At 41.0% G+C, this 9,135-nt stretch overlaps 1 protein-coding gene across 2 annotated transcripts in view; it reads right to left on the bottom strand.

Moving 5' to 3' along the window:
- The window catches only part of LOC109300704 (ligand of Numb protein X 2-like), a 53,563-nt gene that overhangs the window by 39,254 nt on the left and 5,174 nt on the right, over positions 1 to 9,135 (bottom strand). The window contains exon 2 of one of the 2 annotated variants that reach the window (XM_019521491.1): positions 1,141 to 1,361. The exons of the other annotated variant lie outside the window; for it this stretch is intronic. The gene's annotated coding sequence lies outside the window, so the exon portion shown is untranslated. The remainder of the gene's footprint in view (positions 1 to 1,140; positions 1,362 to 9,135) is intronic. 2 annotated transcript variants of the gene reach the window in all.

The following is a 9,135-nucleotide window of genomic DNA, read 5'->3' on the forward strand; positions in this document are numbered from 1 at the left end:
CTGCCCTAACTGCCAGCCCTGCAGCGGGGGCAGCATTCCCAGGGCTGCTCCTGCGGTGAGCCTCACAGACCACGGGCTCGCAGTGGGGGCAGTGTGGGCAACTGCTGCAGGCAACACTGTCCCTGCTGCTAGCCCGGTCAGCTGTGGGGCTTGAAGCCGCAGGGGCCTGGGATCATCATCCCAGGCTCGTTTTGGAGACCTGTCCCAGGCTGGATCCCAGGCTCCTCCTGCACCGGTGACAAAGTGCAATGGGATCCAATGTGTGATCCCATGATCACGCTGCCTGCTGTGTACGTGTGGCATGGCAGGAGGCACAATTGTGTGTTAAGAGTCCATTGCGCTTTGACTGCATGTGTAGAGAGGCCCTAGGAGGCCATTTTCCCCCTCCCTCCCCTGCCAGCAACCATTACAACCAGATAGCTCATTTCATAATTCAGTGTAATGTCTCCGAAGTGTTTAGTGGCATTCTTTACTCTCCTTTACTTTGAGACCGATTCAGCTAATGGGTCAAACTTTAGAAATCACTGGAGCTGAAGCTCCTCAAGACTAATGGAAATGCACCTATTTATGCTCATTTTTTAATGCTGCCCATTACAGCTACATTTTAGATTGTTCTGAGCCTGTCAACAGATTTATTGCTTGGCAAGCAAGGATCAAGTTCTCTCTCTAAAGAACCATCTGGCAATTTGCACAATACAACAACCCATATGGTGCTGCACGAGGCTGGAATCCTATCTAATGCAATTCGTTAAAATATTCATTTAAAAAATAATAATAAGGCATGAGATTTCCAATATTAATGACAAATGTGAGGGGGAGGGGAATGAAAAAATGCAACTGGTTCTGTATTTGGAAAAGATGTCAGTAAGCGATTCCTATCCCAGGAGGCAGGAAAAAAATTTAAGAGAGGGTGGGGTGCTGGCCCAGACCATTGCCTGGATGATACAGCTAACAAGAAGAGTCATGCTCAGAAATGATCCACAACTGGCATCCAGAATTGGTCAGGGTTTCTTGCACACCACCCCAATTAATTGTCCAGCCTGCAGTCAGCTATTTAGTTAAAGAGCTAATGTATCACAAAAAGAAAAAAAAAAAAAAAGAAAAAAAGAAAAAAATCAGTCTTTTTGTTCCTATTTTTATCTTGGAATGCCAACTGATTCACTTCAAAAAGGCCAGCAGCATTCCCGTCAGGGTGCCAGGTTCCTGATAGTTGCAAGGTAGGAGTGTTTTCCTCCTCCTGCTGTCTGGCAATCAGGCAGTGTCTCCCCATTGAATGATGCTTACATGCAGTTCAAGTGTTTTGTTAAGGTCTTTTCTTTACTTTGGGAAGGGTTAAGTCACCCAAGGAGGACAACATAACTCTAGACAAAATCAGAAGCATACTTCAGATAACAGCAGAAAGTTAACAAGACACAAGTAGATGCAGGGCAACTCAAGGCTCTGGCATTCCCACGCCCCAGCATTTTAGAAATGTTCCTTCACTTAGGGCAGGAGGCACGTATCTGAAGCAGAGGCTTTTTTGCCATAGCTTATATATCAAAGCACAATTATCCTAAGCTAAAAAGGCAGTGTTTCAGCCCAACCACAAAGGCTAACAAAACTAAATAAATACATTTCTCAAAGCTAAACAACTGTCAAATTAAACACCCTTGGGGTTTGTAAGATACGTTGTAACAGTTGCATAAAATATGTTGGTAGGTGATCAAACATTTAATTTCTCCCTGCTAGTTTTCCTGATAAACTACTTGATACCAGGCCTTTCCATTATTTATCCTACCATCTTCATTCTTTGCTCTTTGTGCTGGAAGCTTAGGAGAGGAATCCCATGTCACTTCAAGACTATCACAAGATAAAAATATCACATTATTTCTATTCAGTTCGGATACTGAAGTGTAGTCATTTATAATCCCTGTGTTAATCTCAAACCCATGTTTTTTTAAGGTTTCAGATTTAAAAATAGACAAGTCTGGCGTCAAGTTGCCCAAGAACACCAAGTGTTGAAATAAGATCTCCTATGTCATTGTCTCCTCAATGAAGAGGAAGTTGCTGCAAACTTTTGAGACCTTCAACTTGACACGTTAGTGATGAAGCCTGGTCCACACCCATCAGCAAGACAGTCGTTTGTGAACAACACTAGTGAAGGCAGCAGGCTGGAACAAGCTTGCCATTTGTTCAGTGATTCAGTCAAAAAGATGTTCATTATAAGGAAAATAGCTAACAGGTTATTCAGCAGATATAACTGAGTTTTTTGCTTCACTAAAAATGTCTGGACAGTGGGCGATTTCAGCACGGTGAGCCCGAGTCTGCTCTTGAACTAATTTAAGTACATTGGCTGAAACGGAGTTAATCAAGGATATAAATCAGTCAGGCTCTGTCATCTTAGATTCTGGTTCTCCAGATATAATAGTCTGTAAGTATGTCTAGTCATTATGGGCTCTATCCAGTTTAAACAGTTTGCCCTACAAGCTGAGCCACCTCCATCTCACACCACTTCATCTGGTTTCTGTTACCATTCCTCCTCTCCTGCTTCACCCCATCAAATTCCACCTTCAGCCCCCCCCGCCTCCTTCCCAGGCTTTGACTCTTTTGGCTCCCTCAGTTTATACCTAAAGCTAGTATGTCAACCTCAGCATTATTCACATCTCTTCTTAGGACTTACTCTTCCCCCAGATGATAACTACAGCTGTCAAGTGTCTTTACCTCAACATAAGGAAAGTGTCCTATTTTTCTATATAACACATATTGAGGAAACTGCACAGATGCAGCTGGGTCCCAAATATATCCACAGCTAAGTTAAGACCTAACATAGGTACTGCTGTTCTGACTGGTTTCTGACTGCTGCTAATGGTGTTCACTATGTCCTCTACTACAGTTAAGGTGATATTGCCCTATACACTACTATATTCAATTCAAACTCCAATAAACCCTTAAACTTAACATGTGTTGACTAAATACCTCTTATGATTTGGGCGTCTACAATACTTTAAAAAGGCAGGCTAGCGTGTGACCCCTTTCCAGTGTTTTAAAGCAGACAGAACTATTCTTATCTAAAAAGAAACCACAGTAATCATAGTAAAAACCTCCACAGTGGTTGTTCATGAAGTTTCCAGATATTAAAGCATCATTGTCTGCAACCTGTTACCCAGATTACAGGTAACCTTGTGGGTAGGTTACAGATAAAAAGCAGAAAGAGGTCTACAGCCTAACATTTTATTTGCTGGCTCTCTAAAACATAAAACCAAACATTTATCCCAAAGTCTGTCTGGCTACCTATGACAACACAACATAGACTCTCACCTATACCAGCTGGGGAGACTTGAAAGATGGGAGAAGAGCGACATACAGATTGGCCGCAGGTCTTGTATTTCTTGAGTTTTCCAAATTTTGCTCCAGCCTATGCCTAAAAATGTATAGATGGCTAGTTCTAATATTCTAATAAACGATCTTTGATTGGTTTTATTTAAATGTCTTTGTTTCACTGAATTTTTTGGAAGTGGACTGAACCAGATCTCTTGTGCACTTGGAAGGTGTCTATTAGTTAGGATGTATATCCTTGGGAAAGTAAAAGGGTAGTTTTCTTATCTCCTTTCCTTCCCCACTGTGGCATGCTGTTCAACACTCTCCTGTTTCTTCTTTACCTTAGCTCATGGCCTTCTCTGACAAGACTGCTTTTGTTTTTACAAATGATCTAAGCTTCTTATCAAAACTATATCTATTATAGCAAAATAACATCCCTACTACTAATATTGTAAGATAAAGTTATGACATAGTGTATTTGGATTATTTAATGTATAGTCTTCCCATATCATTTGAAATGAAACGCTGACTATTTCAGTATAACCCATGCTCCCCATAGGTTAATTTACAGGACCAGAAGGGCAAAATGCACATCTATTAACAGTGTTTATGAGGCCTCATTGATCATGGTATGAGCACCTGTCAATCACCAAATGATACTGCAGTCCTAATCACAACATCCCTATGTGATCCTTACTACTACTTATAGGTTACAAAGTTACCTGTAATCTAGGTAACTGGTTGCAGACAATGATGCTTTAAGCCAGTGGTTCCCAAACTGTGGGTTGCAACCCCAAATGGGGTCACAACATCAGCAGATGGGATTGTGGGGGTGGGAGGCTGTGGGTTGGGAGTTAGGGGCCATGTTGAGGAAGTGGGGCCAAAAATGGGGAAAAGTTTTGGAAGCACTGCTTTAAGCACTGCTCCATGTTAGAGATGCAGAAGTCAGGCACAGAAAGGCTACAAGGCTTGCCCAAGGTCAAACAGGAAGTCTGTTGCAGAGAAAGGAGTGGGGCCTATCTCTTTCAAGATCCAGGTCTGAGAATCTATCCATAAAACCCCCCAACAATTGCTGCATAACTATGCTCTTTAGAGCAAGCACAAGCATGGTGAGGCTCTACACCACCTTATATTACGAAATTAAGGAATGTATTGTATTGTTCATCTTCAGTGAGATAAAGCCATAAAACAGAAGTGAATTACTTTAGTGTTATACCTACATAATGTCTATAGCATTTTACACTTCAGAACTCTCCCACCGAGGGAAAGGTGGACAGAATGATGACTCCTGTATAAGATTAAATTACAGTACTTTTTATATGATGAGAAAATATTTTGGTAGCTTTGAAGTATTATGTTGCTGTGTACCTACAGGGATGTGCTTACATGCTATATTGATTGGCGTCATGAAAAGCCCCAAGCTAAACATTAATTTGGGGATTTCTAACTACACACAACATATGCCTCAATTACATAAGCTGTGGAATACTTTACTGCACTAATTATGCCACTGATTATGTTTCTGAGTAAGTTTTCCCTGGGAGACTGGAAATACAACATTCCAAAGGAGAGCTACAACAATTAATCCAGTTCCTTGGGTGGACCCAAGGAAACCCAAAACATGATGGGCTGGTTGTAATCATGGATATGTGTATGAAGTTTTTGGAAGGGTCAGAATTTTACTGTCGGTTCATGTCAAAGAGACAAGGAAAGCTGCACGTGCAACTAAAAATAATGAAACCAATGCCCCAAGTGGGACCGTACAAAAGGATGAAAAAAAGATAGTTATGAAATAATTCTGAAATCAGTTTGTACAAAAATCTTTTAAAAAAAGATGAATATGGTGGCGGGGAGGGGAAGTCAGAACTATACACATTTTCACACTTAGCACAAATATAGCAAATACCTCTCTCCATTTCAAATGAAATTTTCACATTCAGAAAAAGGGACTGGTTTCATGTAAAATGCAGTTATCACTCAGGACTGAACGTTTTAAATATTGTGGCTAAGCTATGTCATAACCCTGGTTAAGTTATAGTTGTCCTGTTCAGGGGAATTTAAAAAAATCAGTCTGGCCAGCTAGGAGTAAGGGCTGAGGATCAAACCAAGACCAGTTTCTCCATCAATTCCAGCATTCTGTTGCTCTTGAATATTCTCTGTTTGACACTGCCAGAGGTTAAACTACCAGAAGTAAATGCACAAGGAAAAGTTGCTGTAAATTGTGCGCGTTTGCAGAGCTAAATAAAAAGGTGACCTTTCAATAATTAACATCTCCTTCATACCATCTGACTAGATGACTGGGCTGCTCTGTTTTGAGTCTGGGTGTTCCAATCAAAGAAATCAAAGTTAGCATTAGTATGCTAGCTTAAAGGGACACTGTCCATTTAACAATCTGATATCTGTCCCAACCATTTTTATCACTTACATAACTACTAGGATTTCAGTAAATAAATGAGATTTAAAAAAAAAAGGTAATTTTCTCTAGCTTCTCAATCTATTCATTTGGCAGAACTTTGGGTATGTTCATTTTCCACTGTTCGGGGATCTTTCACACCGCAACAAGTAAGTATTTTCTCTACCAAACTATTAAGAAAATGTGACTGAAATACCATAAAAATGATGGGGGAAAATAGGGACACATGTAATACCTACAACCACTATTCTCTTATATTTAAAATCTGTTGAGACTTCAGAATTAGTGTGTCCATAGCCTGGTTTCATAGTTTCTAGGGTTGGAAGGGACCTGAGCAGATCATCTAGTCCGACCCCCTGCCATGGCAGGAAAGAGTACTGGGGTCAAACGACCCCAGTAAGGTGGTCATCCAACCTCCTCTTAAAAACCCCCAGGGTGGGAGCCTGCACCACCTCACTTGGAAGCTGGTTCCAGACCCTAGCCGCCCTGACCGTGAAGTAGCGCCTCCTGATGTCCAACTTAAACCTTCCCTCCGCCAGCTTGTGACCATTGTTCCTGGTCACTCTTTGCGGCGCTCGGGGGAACAGGGACTCCCCCAGCGCCTGCTGATCCCCCCTAACCAGTTTGTAACAGGCCACAAAATCCCCCCCCTCAGCCTTCTCTTTTGAAGGCTGAACAGGTTCAGATATCAGGTTGTTAAATAGTATGACTGGCTAATGCAAACAAAAGAGTTTACAGGAACAAAGCTGGAAAGCAAGAGTCTGACAGGTTAGAGTAGAAGGCAAGGTAGATTTGCCATAGTCCAATCTGGGACCCCAGTTCATGATTACACACAAATGCTTTGCACAGAATAAGGATGGAATTAAGAACTAAAGGTGAAGGTGTAGGCTTCTTCCTTGCTTTAATTATATAAATGCAGCAAAATGGTTGGAAATTTGTGAAGGGAATGAAATTAAGCCAAAGGGATGATTTTTTTCCCTTTCACAGGCTCTGATGTTATAGTAAATGTAGTTCTACTGATTCAGTGAAGTTACTCCTCACTTACACCAATGCAAGTGAAAGGTGAATTACATCTCATCTACAATACTGAATAGTTAAGTCATTTACGTGAGCATCTTGCTAGCCAGTATTATGCCAATTTTATAAAATCCAGTACATTCCTTTAGGCAGTTCCAAAGAACAAAAAATGGAGACCCGATCTAACTCAGCACGGTTGTAGCACAGCCAAAGTAACTCCCTTGACTTCACTGGTTTTAGTCAGTAATGGCATTCGTATAACAGACCAGAAACTGGCTCACGCTCCTTCAATCCCCTGTGTTATAAAAAAGTGCTGAAACTGTGTCACCGCTTCTGTTGTATACGTCCTCCTCCCGCATTTAGACTGTTCAATGAATATTCTCCCTAGAATGAGCTGTGCAACATGAATCCCCCCAAATGACGCATGGTTTTGTTCAATGTGAGTTGCACACTTTCTTTCTTTTTTATGGCCTGTAACAAATTTAAAATCTGTGCAAAAGACCTCTGACTTGTAGGACTGGATTCTACATAAATGACTAGTGCCTCTGCCTTCCTAGAGAAGAAATAAACTGGAGATGGCAGATAACGGAAGGCTTAGAAGCTGGCAACTGCACTTTGTTTCTTTCGTTGCCATGGTTTTCTTAATGTCCAGTTCTTGGACTAGTTAATGGCACTGAGGCACAATAACTGGAACCAGAGAATCCAGTGACCTAATATTCGAAAGCAGGACACAACACCTGATTTTCATCTTAATGAAGTCAGTCAAGTTACAGTGACTTCTATATGCTCCCAGTTTACATCCGTATAACACCCTACCTTCAAATTAATGTCTGGGAAATGTATCTAGATGGATCCCCTCCCATTTCAGCTTTTCACAACAGAGAGAAATACATACTTACACACATCTAAATACATTCACCCCAAAGATATAATACGTTCCTCATGGGCCTAATTCAAAAGAATTCCTTTGTAGTATAAAAGCATTAGAAGGAACGGATGGGTGGGAATGCAGTTTAACTTGTGACAACTTTAATTCGGTGGGTGTGCAAAATGAATGCAAGTTAAATGCCAGCTAAATAGAAGTGGGTGTAAGTGTAGCAGGAAAACCAGCTATCAGGTTGCTGTATCATACTCCCACTTTACACCAAAGCACCTTGTCCCATGTCCTGCTTCGGTACTTTTTCTGCTGGGCCCACCCTGACTGTCCCCCAACAGCACGCAAAGTACTTATGTTCATACCAGTGAAATGCCAAATTTGTGTAGCCCCTTAAAAATAAAACTGATGTCACTGCTCAGTTTGGCCCAGAGACTCCAGTGGGAATCCCATCTGGTGACAGCAGGTACAAGCCGTCTTGTGTGTAGGAGTTAGCTTTTCTATTCCATCTGCTAATCTTTTCTCCTCAATCTCCTGGAAATTAAACATCACCTGAGGCTGCCATTCCAACCTTAAATTGATGTTTGTGCAAGTAAGTGGTTTTGTACAGGGGAAAAAGAAAAGGAATCCAATGGTGTAATTTTAGGATCAAGGGTCTAATCTGTGATTAATAATTAAGGCTTTTCCTGCAATTAAAGCACAAAAGCCAAACCCCAAACAAAGGGATACTAGAAGATCTGAAGTTAAGTCTCACATTTCATCCAAGTAACTGGTAGAGTAGCTACCTTCCAAGGATCTGGCATGCTTTTGAGAAGAGGTGGAGACCACGTCTGACAGCTGTATAGGAACAACAGGCATTCCTAATGCACAACATCCTGTGCGTCTGTCCACAAATTCGTTGTTTGTAAGAGGAAGATGATTCTCAGTCAGTGCCACAGTTGGTAGGATCATACATAGCATGCATGCAGTGTGCTGAGGCAAGTCTCTGGCATGTGCCTTCATACCAGTCCAACTTTATACGGTTTTTCCCCAGGTGACTGCAATAGTTCTAAATTCAGATCTGGGTGCTCCCTATACAATCCAGGTAAGAAGAAAGCATCACTTTCCATTTACATAATCATTCTTGAGGCCTGCATGACCTCCTCATATTATACAACTGTATTGGAAGTTAGGTAACTTTTTTAATAAAATGCATCATTAAAAAATCCTTAACTATAATCCACTGTAATAAATCAGGGAAAGTACAGAGTTCTGGGTGAGGGGGTAGTTAGAGAAAGCAGCACAGTAAAGTTCAAGAGGGCAATTCCCATCCTGGTTTAAAAGAATTTTTCATTACGGAGAACTTTAAAAAGAGCCCATCAAACCATTAATCTATGCCCAATCATCACCAAATGTTGCCTCTGCTAATTATATGGCAATTCTGTAATCAACTCCTTGTATCTCATAGGGAACTCCTAATAGAACTTAATAGGGTTGATAGATCTTGATAGCTTAATTTAAAAAAAAAAAAAAAAAAAAAAAAAATTTTTTTTTT

Source organism: Gavialis gangeticus, unplaced genomic scaffold (assembly GCF_001723915.1).
Source record: "Gavialis gangeticus isolate Ggan-Ray unplaced genomic scaffold, GavGan_comp1, whole genome shotgun sequence".
Taxonomy (NCBI): Eukaryota; Metazoa; Chordata; order Crocodylia; family Gavialidae; genus Gavialis; species Gavialis gangeticus.